We start from the raw sequence: 19,970 nt of genomic DNA, 5'->3' as shown, positions 1-19,970 counted from the left end.
ATCAAGGAACAAGATAAAACCCCAGAAAAACAACTAAATGAAGTGGAGATAGGCAACCTTCCAGAAAAAGAATTCAGAATAATGGTAGTGAAGATGATCCAGGACCTCAGAAAAGAATGGAAGCAAAGATCAAGAAGATGCAAGAAATGTTTAACAAAGACCTAGAAGAATTAAAGAACAAACAAACAGAGATGAACAATACAATAACTGAAATGAAAAATACACTAGAAGGAACCAATAGCAGAATAACTGGGGCAAAAGAACACATAAGTGACCTGGAAGACAGAATGGTGGAATTCACTGCTGCGGAACAGAATAAAGAAAAAAGAATGAAAAGAAATGGAGACAGCCTAAGAGACCTCTGGGACAACATTAAGCATAACAACATTCGCATTATAGGGGTCCCAGAAGGAGAAGAGAGAGAGAAAGGACCTGAGAAAATATCTGAAGAGATTATAGTCAAAAACTTCCCTAACATGAGAAAGGAAATAGCCACCCAAGTCCAGGAAGCACAGAGTCCCAGGCAGGATAAACCCAAGGAGAAACACGCCAAGACACACGGTAATCAAACTGACAAAAATTACAGACAAAGAAAATTTATTAAAAGCAACAAGGGGGCTTCCCTGGTGGCGCAGTGGTTGAGAGTCCGCCTGCTGATGCAGGGGACACGGGTTCATGCCCCGGTCCGGGAAGATTCCACATGCCGCAGAATGGCTGGGCCCGTGAGCCATGGCTGCTGAGCCTGCGCGTCCAGAGCCTGTGCTCCGCAACGGGAGAGGCCACAACAGTGAGAGGCCCACGTACCACAAAACAAACAAACAAACAAAAAAAGCAACAAGGGAAAAATGACAAATAACAAAAAAGGGAATTCCCATAAGGTTAACAGCTGATTTCTCAGCAGAAACTCTACAAGCCAGAAGGGAGTGGCAGGACATATTTAAAGTGATGAAACTGAAGAACCTACAACCAAGATTACCCAGCAAGGATCTCATTCAGATTTGACGGAGAAATCAAAAGCTTTACAGACAAGCAAAAGCTAAGAGAATTCGGCACCACCAAACCAGCTCTACAACAAATGCTAAAGGAACTTCTCTAAGTGGGAAACACAAGAGAAGAAAAGGACCTACAAAAACAAACCCAAAACAATTAAGAAAATAGTCATAGGAACATACATATCGATAATTACCTTAAACTTGAATGGATTAAATGCTCCAACCAAAAGACACAGGCTTGCTGAATGGACACAAAAACAAGACCCATATATATGCTGTCTACAAGAGACCCACTTCACACCTAGGGACACTACAGACTGAAAGTGAGGGGATGGAAAAAGATATTCCATGCAAATGGAAATCAAAGCTGGAGCAGCAATACTCATATCAGATAAAATAGACTTTAAAATAAAGAATGTTACAAGAGACAAGGAAGGACACTACATAATGAGCAAGGGATCAATCCAAGAAGAAGATATAACAATTATAAATATATATGCACCCAACATAGGAGCACCTCAATACATAAGGCAACTGCTAAGAGCTGTAAAAGAGGAAATCGACAGCAACACAATAATAGTGGGGGACTTTAACACCTCACTTATACCAATGGACAGATCATCCAAAATGAAAATAAATAAGGAAACAGAAGCTATAAATGACACAATAAACCAGATAGATTTACTTGATATTTATAGGACATTCCATCCAAAAACAGCAGATTATACTTTCTTCTCAAGTGTGCATGGAACATTCTCCAGGATAGATCACATCTTGGGTCACAAATCAAGCCTCAGTAAATTTAAGAAAATTGAAATCATATCAAGCATCTTTTCTGACCACAATGCTATGAGATTAGAAATGAATTACAGGGGAAAAAATGTAAAAAACACAAACACTTGGAGGCTAAACACTACATTACTAAATAACCAAGAGATCACTGAAGAAATCAAAGAGGAAATAAAAAAATACCTAGAGACAAATGACAAAACACGACAATCCAAAACCTGTGGGATGCAGCAAAAGCAGTTCTAAGAGGGAAGTTTATAGCTATACAAGCCTACCTCAAGAAACAAGAAAAATCTCAAATAAACAATCTAACCTTACACCTAAACGAACTAGAGAAAGAAGAACAAACAAAACCCAAAGTTAGCAGAAGGAAAGAAATCATAAAGATCAGAGCAGAAATAAATGAAATAGAAACAAAGAAAACAATAGCAAAGATCAATAAAACTAAAAGCTGGTTCTTTGAGAAGATAAACAAAATTGATAAAGCATTAGCCAGACTCATCAAGAAAAAGAGGGAGAGGACCCAAATCAATAAAATTAGAAATGAAAAAGGAGAACTTACAACAGACGCTGCAGAAATACAAAGCATCCTAAGAGACTACTACAAGCAACTCTACGCCAATAAAATCGACAACCTGGAAGAAATGGACAAATTCTTAGAAAGGTATAACCTTCCAAGACTGAACCAGGAAGAAACAGAAAATATGAACACTAATCACAAGTAATGAATTTGAAACCGTGATTAAAAATCTTCCAAGAGGGCTTTCCTGGTGGTGCAGTGGTTGAGAGTCCACCTGCCGATGCAGGGGACATGGGTTTGTGCCCTGGTCCGGGAAGATCCCACATGCCACGGAGTGGCTGGGCCCGTGAGCCATGGCTGCTGGGCCTGCGCGTCTGGAACCTGTGCTCTGCAAGAGTAGAGGCCACAACAGTGAGAGGCCCACGTACGGCAAAAAAAAAAAAAAAAAAAAAATCTTCCAAGAAACAAAAGTCCAGGACCAGATGGCTTCACAGGTGAATTCTATCAAACTTTTAGAGAACAGTTAACACCCATCATTCTCAAACTCTTCCAAAAAATTGCAGAGGAAGGAGCACTCCCAAACTCATTCTATAAGGCCACCATCACCCTGATACCAAAACCAGACAAAGATATTACAAAAAAAGAAAATTACAGACCAATATCACTGATGAATATAGATGCAAAAATCCTCAACAAAATACTAGCAAACAGAATCCAACAACACATTAAAAGCATCATACACCATGATCAAGTGGGATTTATCCCAGGGATGCAAGGATTCTTCAATATATGCAAATCAATCAATGTGATACACCATATTAACAAACTGAAGAATAAAAACCATATGATCATCTCAATAGATGCAGATAAAGCTTTTGACAAAATTCAATGCTCATTTATGATAAAAACTCTCCAGAAGGTGGGCATAGAGGGAACCTACCTCAACATAATAAAGGTCATATACGACAAACCCACAGCAAACATCATTCTCAATGGTGAAAAACTGAAAGCATTTCCTCTAAGGTCAGGAACAAGACAAGGATTTCGACTTTTGCCACTATTATTCAACATAGTTTTGGAAGTCCTAGCCATGGCAATCAGAGAAGAAAAAGAAATAAAAGGAATACAAATTGGAAAAGCAGAAGTAAAACTCCTCACTGTTTGTAGATGACATGATACTAAACATAGATAATCCTAAAGATGCCACCAGAAAACTACTAGAGCTAATCAATGAATTTGGTAAAGTTGCAGGATACAAAATTAATGCACAGAAATCTCTTGCATGCCTATACACTAACAATGGAAGATCAGAAACAGAAATTAAGGAAACAATCCCATTCACCACTGCAATAAAAAGAATAAAATACCTAGGAATAATCCTACCTAAGGAGGTAAAAGACCTGTACTCAGAAAACTATAAGACACTGATGAAAGAAATCAAAGATGATACAAGCAGATGGACAGATATACCATGTTCTTGGATTGGAAGAATCAATATTGTGAAAATGACTATACTACCCAAAGCAATCTACAGGTTCAGTGCAATCTCTATCAAATTACCAATGGCATTTTTTACAGAGCTAGAACAAAAAATTTTAAAATTTGTATGGAGACACAAAAGACCCCAAATAGCCAAAGCAGTCTTTTTTATATATATATAAATTTATTTATTTTTGGCTGTGTTGGGTCTTCATTGCTGTGTGTGGGCTTTCTCTAGTTGTGGCGAGCGGGGGCTACTCTTTGTTGCAGTGCGTGGGCTTCTCACTGCAGTGGCTTCTTTTGTTGCAGAGCACAGGCACTACTAGGTGCATGGGCTTCAGTAGTTGTGGCTCACAGGCTCTAGAGCACAGGCTCAGTAGTTGTGACGCACAGGCTTAGTAGCTCTGTGGCATGTGGGATCTTCCCAGACCAGGGCTCAAACACGTGTCCCCTGCATTGGCAGGCAGATTCTTAACCACTGCGCCACCAGGGAAGCCCAACCAAAGCAATCTTGAGGGAAAAAAACAGAGCTGGAGGAATCAGACTCCCTGACTTCAGACTATACTACAAAGCTACAGTAATAAAAACATTATGGTACTGGCACAAAAATAGAAATATAGATCAATGGAACAGGATAGAAAGCCCAGAGCTAACCCACACACCTATGATCAACTAATCTATGACAAAGGAGGCAAGGATATACAATGGAGAAAAGACAGTCTCTTCAATAAGTGGTGCTGGGAAAACATGTAAAAGAATGAAATTAGAACACTCCCTAACACCATACCCAATAATAAACTCAAAATGGATTAAAGACCTAAATGTAAGACCGGACACTATAAAACTCTTAGAGGAAAACATAGGAAGAACACTCTTTGACATAAATCACAGCAAGATCTTTTTTGACCCACCTCCTACAATAATGGAAATAAAAACAAAAATAAACAAATGGGACCTAATGAAACTTAAAAGCTTTTGCACAGCAAAGGAAACTATAAACAAGATGAAACGACAACCCTCAGAATGGGAGAAAATATTTGCAAACGAATCAATGTACAAAGGATTAATCTCCAAAATATATAAACAGCTCATGCAGCTCAATATTAAAAAGACAACACTATCAATAAATGGGCAGAAGACCTAAATAGACATTTCTCCAAAGACATACAGGTAGCCAAGAGGCACATGAAAAGCTGCTCAACGTCACTAATTATTAGAGAAATGCAAATCAAAACTACAATGAGGTATCACCTTATACCAGTTAGAATGGGCATCATCAGAAAATCTACACACAACAAATGCTGGAGAGGGTGTGCAGAAAAGGGAACCCTCTTGCACTGTTGGTGGGAATGTAAATTGATGCAGCCACTATGGAGAACAGTATGGAGGTTCCTTAAAAAACTAAAAATAGAATTACCATATGACCCAGCAATCCCACTACTGGGCATATACCCTGAGAAAACCAAAATTCAAAAAGAGTCATGTACCAAAATGTTCATTGCAGCTCTATTTACAATAGCCCGGAGATGGAAACAACCTAAGTGCCCATCATCGGATGAATGGATAAAGAAGATGTGGCACATATATACAATGGAATATTACTCAGCCATAAAAAGAAACGAAATTGAGCTATTTGTAATGAGGTGGATAGACCTAGAGTCTGTCATACAGAGTGAAGTAAGTCAGAAAGAGAAAGACAAATACCGTACGCTAACACATATATATGGAATTTAAGAAAAAAAAAGTCATGAAGAACCTAGGGGTAAGACAGGAATAAAGACACAGACCTACTGGAGAACGGACTTGAGGATATGGGGAGGGGGAAGGGTGAGCTGTGACAGGGCGAGAGAGAGGCATGAACATATATACACTAACAAACGTAAGGTAGATTAGCTAGTGGGAAGCAGCCGCATGGCACAGGGATATCGGCTCGGTGCTTTGTGACCGCCTGGAGGGGTGGGATAGGGAGGGTGGGAGGGAGGGAGACGCAAGAGGGAAGAGATATGGGAACATATGTATATGTATAACTGATTCACTTTGTTATAAAGCAGAAACTAACACACCATTGTAAAGCAATTATACCCCAATAAAGATGTTAAAAAAAAAAAAAGACACATGCGCCCCAATGTTCATTGCAGCACCATTTACAATAGCCACGTCACGGATGCCACTTGAATGCCCATCAACAGATGAATGCATAAAGAAGATGTGGTACATATATACAATGGAATATTACTCAGCTATAAAAAGGAATGAATTCGGTCATTTGTAGAGACGTGGATGGACCTAGAGACTGTCATACAGAGTGAAGTAAGTCAGAAAGAGAAAAACAAATTTCATATATTAACACTTATATGTGGAATCTAGAAAAATGGTACAAGTGAACCAGTTTACAAGGCAGAAATGGAGACACAGATGTACAGAACAAACGTATGGACACCAATGGTGGGATGAATTGGGAGATCGGGATTGACATATATACACTAATATGTATAAAATAGATAACTAATAAGAACCTGCTATATAAAGAAATAAATTAAATTTTAAAAAGTAAATTAAATGGGTGGATTTTATTATATGTAAATTACACATCAATAAAGCTGATTAAAATTAAAAAAAGAAAAATACATTGCTGATAAACTAACTTTTAGCACATTTGGGAATATTCTGGACTGCCAGACATCACTACAGAGAAGCAATGAACTCTCATCTGCCTTTCCTCAAAATTACATAGGATTCCATACGACTAACTTCCCTGCACGTTTTCCCTTTTAAAATGGGTCCAGCATAGAATTAAGTTTGGGCCCTGGGGAAGTGGATGCTCCGCCACAGCAGTGGGCTCCTAAGAGTGGTGCACAATCATTGTGCCTGTGAGCAGTCCACGGTCTTGACATGGGCAAGCAGAAGCCACGGGGGACAACAGAGATGTTGCTAGGGAAATAAAATAAGGAAAGACATAAGAGACAGTGAAACAACAGAATTTAATTTTTGGTCAGTCCCTCTGACCAAATAAAATAATCTCTTTTTGCTGCCTCAGTCCATGACAAACACACAGATTTTCTCATATCCACTGGCTACCAGAATCACTTTAACTGCAGAGAATTCTGTTGATTATCTACTCAGCAACCTTTCCCACTTCTTCCTTCTTGTAAGAACCCTGATTTGTCTGGGTATGCTCCCTTCTCCTGAATATTCCATGTGGCTCGGGATTGCTTTGATTAGACTAAATCAATCATACTAATCCCATGACCCTAGCTCCATCATTCTGGAGAAAGAAAGGGGTTTTTGGAAGTTGCTAGGAAAGTTCTACCTTGCTTTTAAGAAATAGCAATGGGGAAATCAGACTCTCCTGCCTGCTAGGAGTGAACTAGGGAGCACGCTGCCCCCATTGCTACTGACCACCATCGTGCAGCCGTGAGAAAAGCCAGCCAGAAGTCAAAAGTCAGCACCCAGAAGAGCATGGAGGAGGAAGGACTGCAGAGAAATAGAGTCAAAACTTGGATGGAACCAAGCCTGAAGCCCACCGCCTCTGACCTTCCCGTTATACAAGCCAATGTAACTCTGTATTGTTTAAGCTTGAGTTGGCCTTTCTATTCCTTGTAGCTCAAAGCACAAAATGACCTTTCAAACTAGAGCCAATCTGGGATTTGGAAGAATTGGGTGCTAGGCTCCAGCCTAATTATTTACTGTACAAATTATTGTGTGCAATTCCCAACTTCCCCAAACCTCAGTTTTCTCATCTGAGGAAAAATTGGACGTCATAATACCTGTCCTGTTTAATCTGGGGAAATATTACTAGGGTTGAAGAGCTCAAAGATACAAAAAAGCCCTTTGAAACTTGTCATTGTTGTATACATATGAGATGCTGTTACTCTTCGTAGGTAAGTTTATAATGTGTCCAAGAAATCCACTTGTATTTTTGGATACACATGGGTAAATACAATGCCTTAGTTTGAGTTTCCCTATTTCTTTCTCCTTTCCCTTCCCCAGTTGTACTTAGCATCTCACAGATGTGTAGGAGGCAGTGACAGAGCTTTCCAACGTCATTTTTTCTCCCCATTCAGAATTTCCCCAAAATACCAAACAAAAGAATACAGTAAATTCTTTAAAGCATCTCATTGAAACCTCTCCTGTTCTGTGCATGGAACAGAGATCTGAGATGGAGTACTGAAGAAAATTTTCTGGGCCAGAAAGAAATTTGTCTAATCCCAGAACAGACAGAGTGTGTGGTACATTTATCCTCCTAAAAGGTAAATGAAATTGTCAAAGGCATGTAATGGATTGGCAGAATTTTAAATGGAAATTGTGTGTGTTTTCAGAAATGCACTAACTTGTGATCATTCACTGCAGAGGGAAATTAAACTGAAGTGAGGAAAAGAAAAATCTAGCCTGTGAAAAATACACAAATGCAAAGCAAGGCACCATCAAGAATCTGGGAGACCAACTGGTCAATTAAGTACCATGTAAGATTTCCAATTTTCTTGTAGTAAATTATTTATTTAGCTCTTACATACCATCAATATATTTTACAAGTTTAATACCCAAATTATAGCTGGTCCACCCATTTATGGCTCCATAAATGAGTCCTGACTTAACCAATGTGAATTCTTATTCCTGGCAGTATCAGATTTAGATTGGATTTGGATCTATTGCTTTTATCCTTATCAGGTATTTCGAGGCTGATATTTTATTGCTATATTTAAAATGGAAAGTGCTTTAAAACAGACTCGGGAGGGAGCACAACTGATTCCTGCCCCGATATGTCATTTCCTGACTTACCATCCTACTATAATCTAGGTTAAAGGGGTGGAAGTCCACAGAGGATCCTTCTCCACTGAAGATTTCCCCCACACACAGAGAATTTTCCTGGAGGAAAGTGAGTGATTATAAAAAGAATGACTTTAATCTTAAGTAAGAGTAGCTGGAGCTTTCAGTAGTAAAACTGACAGGCAATTTCTATGCCTATATACTTTGTAAGTCAAATGAATAATAAAGAATATAAATGAAATACATCTAGCCATTTCTTAAGTGTTAAAGTGTATATGGTGCTCAATTGCCAAGGCTTGTTTTTCAAGGGCTAAATTTTGTAAAATATGTAGACCCAACCAATAAATTAACAGCAGAAGAGAAGACTAACAAATCAAACCTAGGGAACAGCTTCCACTCACAGTTATAAAAAGTATTACAGCTCTGAGATGAGTAAGTCCCACAGTTACACACATGAAAATACATTCAAGAGATGATTCATGGACTTCCCTGGTGGCGCAGTGGTTGAGAGTCCGCCTGCCGATGCACGGGACACGGGTTCGTGTCCCGGTCTGGGAAAATCCCACATGCCGCGGAGCGGCTAGGCCCGTGAGCCATGGCTGCTGAGCCTGCGTGTCCGGAGCCTGTGCTCCGAAACGGGAGAGGCCACAGCAGTGAGAGGACCGCGTACCGCAGGAAAAAAAAAAAAAGAGATGATTCATGATGCCCCAAATTATACTAATATCTGATAGTGGTTTTAGGCCTTTGAAAAAAAGTCACCCAAATGATTTTTTTTTACCCTTTTTATATTACTTAAAAACTTTTTACATTGCTATTGTTCTTTTAGAATTTTTTATAGAAAGTTTTTAATGACCCATAATATAAACTTGAACATGAGGTGCACTGGAAGCAGCCCAGCTCTGGGGAAAGAACAGAGGGACTTGAGCTCTTAGCCCTTGCATCAGCCCAAGGAGACACCAAGTACAAACTACTCCTCAGGGCTTATGCTTTCACTTGAAAAATGGGCCCATCTCATAGAAATAGAGCAGGGCAAAGTGATCTGGAGGAGAAACATGAAATTATTAAGAAAAAAGAAGGAATCGTCAAAGTACTCAGAGTCATTTTGAAAAACTATGTAGCCGCACCAGCCCCAGCACTGCACCTGCACACCTTCCTTTAGGCCAGCTACACAAATGAAAGTGTGGCATTCCTTGTTCAAAAATCAGGAGGAGCTACAGGTGCTAAACTGCAAAGTTTTCTCCTGTCTTTCTCAGTCTTTCAACGTGTCATGGTATGTTCTTATTTGCCACATGCAGTATTAAATAAAGAACTATTAAAAATCTAAATTTTAGCATGAATTTTACTGTTTATCTTTATAATGTGCAATGCCAGTTTTACATGAAAATATAAGAGCATTGAACATATATGTGGAATCACCAAAATTACACAATTCATGTTTTGTACTTCATCCATGCATATGTATTTTGTTCTTATCAAAAACAGTGAAAATGTTGCACAAAATGAGTTCAGCTGGCTTTCTTTCCCTTTTGCATAAGTACGTGTTCTATCAGCACTTTACTTTTGGCTCTGGCTGACTGAGGAGGGTCAGACAGAAAGGAAAAGCAATTATGGTTTGCCCTATATTTCCCTTTCCTTTTACATCATCACTTTCAGGATAAATGGTAACTCTGACAAGAAAGTAACAAAGGTAAGAAAGGATAGCATTCCTTGCTCATCTGTGTTTCCTAGAACTCCACTTCTTTTTGCATTCGATGCAAATTCTGGAAAGCAAGTTTTCAAAGCCTGGCCTCTTGGGGCTTTCAGCTCCCCCGACTCAGTGACAGGCATAACAGGCTTACCTATGTACTCACTTTGAGTCTTGCTGAACTCCCACACATGGTGGGTCCACTAGAATTTTGTGCTTTTGAGGCATCACAAGCCCTATATACAAATGGGGTGTAAGGAACAGCGGACTCGAATATTACGGGAATGCTCACACGCATACTCCATGCCCCATCAGATTAATATACAAAACACAAGTTCAAAAATAAAATTATTAAGAATTTCAAGATACTGACAGCAGAGCCTTAAACCAAGTGTGGGCCTCTGAGCACCAGGCCTTGCGCCATTGCACAAGTCACATACCCATGATGCCAGCTCAGTCTTCCACCAAAGCCGCACCTGGGAGGGATTCCCAGTGAGAGAGATAGTCACAAACCTCCCATAAGCCCCTGTCTATTCAGAGACTTATTGCCTGCCCAGCCCTAGCCATGCGTAGGGAAATCCCTGCAGGCAGCCTTCTCTCTTCTCCTCTTTCTCATCCTCCTGCCCCATGCATACCCATCCCAACCTGTCCCACTTATTTCCAAATTTTGAGGAAATGCAAAATAGCTCTTCTTTCAATTCAAAAGTAGGAAAACAAACTACATTCCCATTTGCTTATACCTTTCCCTTTTCTCTTAAAACAGTGCTTATGCCCCATGCAGTAGAGCAAATTTCAGTGAATGTTCACTGTTGACAAATTTTAAAAGCTAGATGGCAAAGAATAAGCATTTTCATTTATTGTATTACCTGGGCAGAACTTTAGGGGGGAAGGCAAGTTGCTTTTAACAAATCATGGGCTGCTAGAAAAACTACAATTGTGCAGCCTGTGGAACAAAAACCACATTCACAGAAAGATAGACAAGATGAAAAGGCAGAGGGCTATGTACCAGATGAAGGAACAAGATAAAACCCCAGAAAAACAACTAAATGAAGTGGAGATAGGCAACCTTCCAGAAAAAGAATTCAGAATAATGATAGTGAAGATAATCCAGGACCTCAGAAAAAGAATGGAGGCAAAGATCGAGAAGATGCAAGAAATGTTTAACAAAGACCTAGAAGAATTAAAGAACAAACAAACAGAGATGAACAATACAATAACTGAAATGAAAAATACACTAGAAGGAACCAATAGCCGAATAACTGGGGCAGAAGAACACATAAGTGACCTGGAAGACAGAATGGTGGAATTCACTGCTGCGGAACAGAATAAAGAAAAAAGAATGAAAAGAAATGGAGACAGCCTAAGAGACCTCTGGGACAACATTAAACACAACAACATTCGCATTATAGGGGTCCCAGAAGGAGAAGAGAGAGAGAAGGGACCCGAGAAAATATTTGAAGCGATTATAGTCGAAAACTTCCCTAACATGGGAAAGGAAATAGCCACACAAGTCCAGGAAGCACAGAGTCCCATACAGGATAAATCCAAGGAGAAACACGCTGAGACACACAGTAATCAAATTGGCAAATATTAAAGACAAAGAAAAATTATTGAAAGCAGCAAGGGAAAAACGACAAATAACATACAAGGGAATCCCCATAAGGTTAACAGCTGATTTCTCAGCAGAAACTCTACAAGCCAGAAGGGAGTGGCAGGACATATTTAAAGTGATGAAAGGGAAGAACCTACAACCAAGATTACTCTACCCAGCAAGGATATCATTCAGATTCAATGGAGAAATCAAAAGCTTTACAGACAAGCAAAAGCTAAGAGAATTCGGCACCACCAAACCAGCTTTACAACAAATGCTAAAGGAACTTCTCTAAGTGGGAGACACAAGAGAAGAAAAGGACCTACAAAAACAAAACCAGAACAATTAAGAAAATGGTAATAGGAACATAGGTATTGATAATTACCTTAAATGTGAATGGATTAAATGCTCCAACCAAAAGACACAGGCTCGCTGAATGGATACAAAAACAAGACCCGTATATATGCTGTCTACAAGAGACCCACTTCACACCTAGGGACACATACAGACTGAAAGTGAGGGAATGGAAAAAGATATTCCATGCAAATGGAAATCAAAAGAAAGCTGGAGTAGTAGTACTCATATCAGATAAAATAGACTTTAAAATAAAGAATGTTACAAGAGACAAGGAAGGACACTCAAGGGATCAATCCAAGATGAAGTTATAACAATTATAAATATATATGCTGTCAACATAGGAGCACCTCAATACATAAGGCAATTGCTAACACCTATAAAAGAGGAAATCGACAGTAACAATAATAGTGGGGGACTTTAACACCTCACTTACACCAATGGACAGATCATACAAAATGAAAATAAATGAGAAAAAAAAAAATCATGGGCTGGAAATCACAAAATGTTTATGTACAATGCTACTTTATGTGAGTAATGAAAGAGCTCACCTAGAAAAAATTACAGGTTTTGGATGAAACTCATGTATTTCCATATCCCGTGCAACTTGGTACTTAATTCTAGAGAGGAAAGCATGACTAGGTCATGGAATAATCAGGAAACGGGAGTGAGTTTATTAAGATTTCTTAAATATTCCTGGAACATAGGCAGGTATTTGGAAACATTTTTTACTCACTGAAGAATGATGCTTGAGGGATAAAAAGACCTTTTTGCATTTTTTGTTATTTTCTTCATTTCCCTTTCTCTTCCCAGCCTAGCATTCCTAGAGTTCCCAGGTTTATAAAATACTTAATGAAAAAACAAGATCACAGAGCTGCTTTTTTTGGTTCATGCATTTTTTTTTCTCATTTTGTACCTATATAGAAATATTTTCAGTTCAACTGTAGGAACTGGTAACTGTCTGAGTTAGAAGGGAAAAAGGTAGAAGATCTCTTCTTTTGCTTTGTGAAGCTTCAGAATGGTACCCTAACAGAGCCTGCTAACCAAGCCACTTCCCTCTGAGATTTGAGATCAAAAGAGTGAACGTTTGGGGCTTCCCTGGTGGCGCAATGGTGGAGAGCCTGCCAATGCAGGGGACATGGGTTCGTGCCCTGGTCCGGGAAGATCCCACATGCCACGGAGTGGCTGGGCCCGTGAGCCATGGCCGCTGAGCCTGCGTGTCCGGAGCCTGTGCTCCGCAACGGGAGAGGCCACAACAGTGAGAAGCCCGCGTACCGCAAAAAAAAAAAAAAAAAAAAAAAAAAAAAGAGTGAACGTCCAAGTTCCCACAGATTTAAGCACCAACCTCTCAGAGACTGAATAAAAGACTACACATCCTTTTCCGAGAGTCCAGTTTTCTTCAGCACTTAACAGATTCGGTATGTTGGATGGAGCAAAAGGGTGTCCTACAGAGGTCAGGAAACTCACAGGCCATCCTTCACCACATTGATAACTTGGTGGCAGCTGGGAGCACATTCCTCACTTTGTTCATAATCCCCATTAACGAGCCCTTGAATATTACCAAACTCCAACTAAAATCATTTTATTCGGCCCTATTTATGCCTTTCCTGGAACTCTAAATGGACATCACTCTTCCCTCCTGGCTGGTCAGCAGCCTGTTGTGCTCTGAAGGTGGCTGTAATTCAGAGGGAAGGAAGCCGGAGGCCCTGACAGATAAACATTTAATAATCACAGAAACGCTCTCTCTTCAGATCCATACTCTTTTCCTTCATATCTTTTGGAGCTGAATACTTTGGAATAAAAGTAGCTCCTCAAAACCTAAAATACATTCAGACTAGGCAAATCCACAGAGACAGAAAGGAGATTAGGGGTTGCCAGGGGATGGGGGAAGAGGAAATGAGGAGCTATTACTTAATGGGTATGGGGTGTTCTTTGGGGATGATGAAAAAGTTTTGAAAACTAGAGAGAAAGTGGTGATTGTACAACACTGTGAATTCAGTGCACTGCCACTGAATCGTACACCTTGGAATGGTTAGATGTATGTTATGTGAATTGCGCCTCAATTTCTTAAAAATGTAAAACACTGTTGTCACAGGTTTCATTCACTTTTCATTCTATAGCCAATTTTCTTATGAGACAGAGTTTCAGGGATATGCTTCAAGAGAAAATTCACATCACCAAATGGGTCTAAAGAAGAGAGTTTAACAATTAGCCAATGAGTCTGTTCAATAGGTATTATATGAGACAGAAGAGTGTTTTTTCTCAACTAGCTAAAAAGACTTCCTCTCATTTTCCCTAGGTAGACAGTGAATGTCTCTCTCTAGATGAGGTTTCCTCACAAAGCAAGAACCACATAAATTAGGATGGAGGTGCCAGAAGTAGGAGCACTGTTGTATGCCAGGAGCTTCCTTGCTCAAAGTTCATGTGTAAATGGCTTTGGTTGTTGAGGGAACACCTCTGTTGGCCAGAATGACAGGGCCCAGTATGATGCCCAGTTGTCCATCCTCCAATGACTGACCCGCTTACTTGTCCAACTTCAAAGGATCAGGCAACAGACATGAGTGATACCCTTCATCCCTTCAGTGTGAGTTGGGCCCACCAGACCCACAGTGCTCGACTTGTAATGCAGGTGCTGCATGAAGCAGTAATTAAAGAAATGTAGAAGTCACACGTGCCAGACTAGTATATAATCCAGCCCTGAAAGGGGCTTAAATATACCTATTTATGAATGTTCCATCCTGTCAAATGCATGCAAAGCAGAACTGCTAAGGTATGAGCTAATTGACTTGATCAATGTTTCTAGTTTTCTCCAAAACTTTACTTTTAAAAAAATAGCCAAAGCTTGTCTATGTCTTAAAAGTGTATATTCAGTTAGAATCGTTCATCACACCAATTGTGACAGATGTATAACCCCAACTGGCTTGGTGCCCTAATTGCATGAGCTTCTGAGGCTCCATAAACCCCTATTTACTAACTCATGACAGCCCAGCTGCTAAGTCCATTCTAAGGTTTAGATTTGCCTGGTATATAGTTAGAGCTGAACTGTTGGTTTGTTTTCCAGTAAAAACATATTGCATACAATAAAATTTAGAAAACTTGTCAGCACTTTTTGTAATATTATAGATGCATAGAACCAAAGAGACTGTAGAGAGTTTATATTCTAAATGTCCTCATTTTAGAAATGAAGCACAGAGAGATTAAGTGACTTCTCCAGATCCTAGTGGGTTAGTGATGGTGTCAGACTAGAAGCCAGGCCTCTGATCCCACTTCATTGGTTGTGATCCACCACTCTGCCCTTCTTCACTTAAGAAGCTCTGAAGACAAGGGATAATGCAATTCCAGAAATATACCATGATATCATATTTTAAATTGTTTTTCCACACAGAGTATACTAATAATAATAAAAAAAAAACCACAACAGTACCTCAGAAATCTGCATCACGTCTCACACATGCCTCTCCCTGGCATTAGGCAAACCCAGCAGGCCGGGGCCTTGTTGAAACCTTAAAACAAACCAGGCCAATTCTGAGGTCTAGACAGGCCCCAGACAGGGTTTCCCGAAGCTTTGAAATGCGATTTTAGAACTGGGTAATTTAGAGGGCAATTTAACCCAGAAACCAAACTGACATTCAGACATTTATTTTTAAAACATTTTTAAAGCATCTACTCACCCCTTTAAAACACAATTTAGTGCTCTACTTGGAGCATACCAACTAGAATTGCAATGATTAAGGTTCGGATTCACTAACTCTTAGTAAGTTCTAAACACAGAAAGCGCCGCCTCCTTCCTAGTGCACTTACCCAGGATCCAGCAGAAACTTGCTTTGTCAAAAAAGATTCTAAAAATCATGTTCAAGTTTTACATTGCTTCTGCAGCAGTAGAGGGTTATACTTTTAGGTTATATTTACTCAAGAGTCCCAGAAACAGTTTCGACTATAACTTTTGTTCAAGGCAGCCGAATTCTTCACCTATGCAGAAGTATCATGGCTGCAGAACTTGGTCTTGCAACTAGTGGGTACTTAAAATTTTTTTTTTAAGTGAAAAGTGAGTGCTCTCCAGATTTCTCTGTTCTAGGGGGCATAGACTGAGCCGTAGTCTTCTTTTCTATAAAGCAACCAGGAGCCACAATTAAGAAGATGCCAGAAATCCTATCACACTCTAAATGCTGCATATTAAGTGGAATTCTCAGTATGTGGAGAAGCAATAGTTTTTATTTCAGATTCCTTTTCCTTTCAGGATCCTGCTCAACATCAAGATAATTTTACTTTTCAATAAATGACAGTGTTGGATGGGAAAGGTTGGCCAAAGGTATCTGAGAGAATCAGAACATGCTGTGTCACAAATGAGAGTAAATAGGTGGTTCTTAAAGTTTAGGTCTTGAGAAAGGACAGTTACTCTCTCAACAATGTGTGATTCTTATTAATTACCTTAAAATACAACTGTAGGAAATAGGATCAGAATGTGATGGCTCTGCAATCTCTGGGTTCCTTCTTTTAATTCTTATTAGTCATTTTAAATTCAGCTTTTTAAGTCTTAGTCCAATTGCCCTTTGGGAACAATAAAGTGGCAATTAGGTATGACAAAGGCATGGAATAGACACTATTACTTATTGCCATAGTAAAAGAAAAAAGATGGGTCTATGAACCTATCAAGAAAACCTGCAAAATGGAATGGGCTGCTGGACCTTGTAAAAACTGTATCCAAATATTTGCAGAATGTATTTTTGGCTACCTCCCTACAGAGATATTAAACAATTTTCTTTTATTGGAGAATTTACTACCATTACATTTTATATTAATCTGGCAACTTTGATCAGGCAATCATCATTTATTTGCCTAAATTACCAGTCCCTTAATACTTCATCGGCAAAGAGGAATATTTCATAGAACATGAGGCAAAGCCTCTAATTACTATTAGATCAAAATTTAAAGTAACTTCAACAGGTATTGTAATTTTGACCAATTGCGTTACTAATTTGGAGAATCAATTATCTCCCAGACCTCTTCAATTTGCTGCCTCGTTTAATTGGCAGTGGCTGTCCAATTACACATCTGGCATAGTCATAATATTTGCATCTGCATATAGTCAACCAATCAGCCAACTGAGCCTGGTTGTGTAGATTTGAAGACTATGATATATTTGTGTATCAAATTATTCACAAGCTTGTCTCCTTCCTCCACCATTCAACTTAAAATTTTAAAAACTTAAAGCAACTTATTCACGTAATTTTTCGTGTCCCTCCTTTGTCTACCCCAATTTCAAAAGACAATCTCAAAAAGAAAACCAAGACACAAAGGGAACAACCTTCTTGTGGCAAAAACCAGAAAATTAAATATCATCCAATGCTTTAAGGTGAAACTAGTACAATCCAGTACTACCAATCACAACGTAAATTTGAAACCTTTGAAAAGCAACAGGGCCACAGGAGTCATAAAATGTCCACGCTCTTTGATCCTGTAAGACCATGTCTAGAGTTTTACCCTGGGGAAATAATGCCATAGAAATCTACATTCCAAAGATGTTCTTTCCAATGCTGACTTTAACAGTAACAAACAACAACAACCATAAAAACATAAACAAAAACTGAAACAAAAAAAGTCTGCATATACGGAAATATTTAAATAACTCATGTCAAAAAATAAAACATGTAGCCATTCAACATGGAAACTACTGACTGTGCAGAAATATGGAGAATGTCTATGGTATTAAGTGAACTAAGTAAACTATAAAATGAGATGATTGCAACAATGTACAGATGAGTGCCCATATTCCTCCTATAAATCAAAAGAAGAGTAAGTGCTATAATCCCTAACAGCAACACCAAAATGCTTTGCAACCTAAAGAGGAGGAGCTATCACACCCATTTGGGAGACTTGGAGATGGCATGTGAAACTTGCATTCAAGGGTTGCAGAAAATTGAGAAGGGGTTACTGTGGAGGGGAAAGTTCAACGCCAGGGAAAAGATGTGCCACATCTGGGCACCATCAGGGATTCCATTTGGCTGCCTTGGGGGCATGTAAATAGGAAAGGTGACACATTTTCCTGGAAGGAGAGGCCAGCATCTTACTGTGGAGGGCTGAAGGTTAAGGTTTCTTTCTGAAACCAGTGAGGGAAGCTGAGCGTTTTAGAAAAGAGGGAGGCTGCATGCTATTGGCAGACTGAGAATTGGGGGAACTGGGTTTGAATCTTGCCTCTGTCATGTGGTTACTTTGTGGCCTTGGGCAAGTTCCTTAAGGACTATAAGGAACTGATTTCCTCATCTCTGCAATGGTAGTCATACCTACTTATTAGGGTGATTGTGGGAATTAAAGACAGTATCTATAAAGTACCTGGTACCTAACAGGTACTGCATAGATCGTACTTGTTGCTGTTATCAATAAGAGTAATCTGATATGAGGAAGCAGCATGGATGAGAGTAAGGAGAAGATGCAGTGAGAACCACTTTTGGTACTTACTCTGCTGGACCACCACAAGATGAAATGGTGTCTGAAGAAAGGTGATGTCTGCAGTAAACAGAAAGATGGAGCAGAGTCAAGAAACACCACGGAGGAAGAATCCATAGGGCTGGGTCAGGATGAATCCAGGTTTGGTGGGTATGAAGTTCATATAATCAAGAAGCTTATATGATTCCTTTATAAAGAAAAACAATAAAGTATTAAGTATAAAAGTGAATATCTATTTAGAATGAGAAAAGAAATCATGAATTACAAAATCGAGAAAAAAACAACATATTTTTAAAAATGAACTGCCTGACAAACCTCTATAATTCTTATTTTTGTACATTTTTGGCTATACACTCCTTGATTGCTTCTTCATATAGCCAATATTTTATAATACCATTTTCTGTGGACAGAATAGGAAGATAACTTAGTCTCTCCTCTAGCATCGGTGACCAAAATTCGTTTTCTATTATTGATAGTTGAGAAAAGTTTCTTTGGACTCACAACTCATTATTGGTGATGTCATGTAAATTTTTAGGATTCTTTAAAGTTGAAAAACATTTCTATTAAATTTATTTTGTGTGTAAGTTGTTAGAGACAGACTTAATATTTATAGACCTGCTACCAATTTGTACCATACAAACAGAGGCTGAAAAACTCTATTTTTCACTATTCCCATTGCAAAAGAAAAAAATGTATGGTGGATTCATAACTGTATACACTGCATTTTAGAGTACATTCTTGATAGGAAAGAACTATTCTGTTGACCAGGCGTTGATGAGGAGCGAATCGTCTGCTTACAACTTTACATGCCTGGGAACTGAAAGAACTTTCCATAGCCCAACTTCTGGTTCCACACACTCATGTCTTGTTTCTTCTCCCCACCCGCACTGCATGATGCACTGCTGGCCCTGCTTCTTTACATTATGAGACCAAAGATTCAGCACAGTGGACAGTAGGAATATACTGGAAGGTGTTCCCTACATTGGAACAACTAGCACTAACTAAATATAAACAGAAGTACCTCCAGAACACATAAATATGTCCCATTAAACCCAAATAAATGTATCCCCAAACTCAATTCGACGTCCCTTTTGCCCAGTCTCCAAGCTGGCACCTGACAAGAGGGCAAGTGTGGCCGAGGAGAGGTCACGGTGGAAAGAGATAGCAGCCGAAATGTTTTATTTCCCCCAATTTTACAAAAACATATGGCCTTTACAAAAACACAGTGCTGTGCCGTTGCCAGAGCCCTGGAAAAGACCTGTGCACAAGAGCAGCCCTGAACGTAAGCTTCATCTGCTTCATGGTAAATGTCTCTTCCAGCAATGATTGAATATTGTAAGTGGACATAGA

At 39.3% G+C, this 19,970-nt stretch overlaps 1 long non-coding RNA gene across 2 annotated transcripts in view; it reads right to left on the bottom strand.

Annotated features, from left to right (window-relative positions):
- Window positions 1-19,970, bottom strand: part of LOC137229132 (uncharacterized) — a 143,481-nt gene that overhangs the window by 102,918 nt on the left and 20,593 nt on the right. For both annotated transcript variants that reach the window (XR_010945554.1, XR_010945553.1), the window contains exon 3: window positions 18,633-18,807. This is a non-coding gene — a long non-coding RNA (uncharacterized lncRNA). The remainder of the gene's footprint in view (window positions 1-18,632; window positions 18,808-19,970) is intronic.

The sequence above is a fragment of the Pseudorca crassidens genome, chromosome 8 (genome assembly GCF_039906515.1).
Source record: "Pseudorca crassidens isolate mPseCra1 chromosome 8, mPseCra1.hap1, whole genome shotgun sequence".
In the NCBI taxonomy this organism is placed as follows: Eukaryota; Metazoa; Chordata; class Mammalia; order Artiodactyla; family Delphinidae; genus Pseudorca; species Pseudorca crassidens.
Note: the sequence above shows the minus strand (reverse complement) of the source record. Positions and strands in the feature narration are given on the sequence as shown.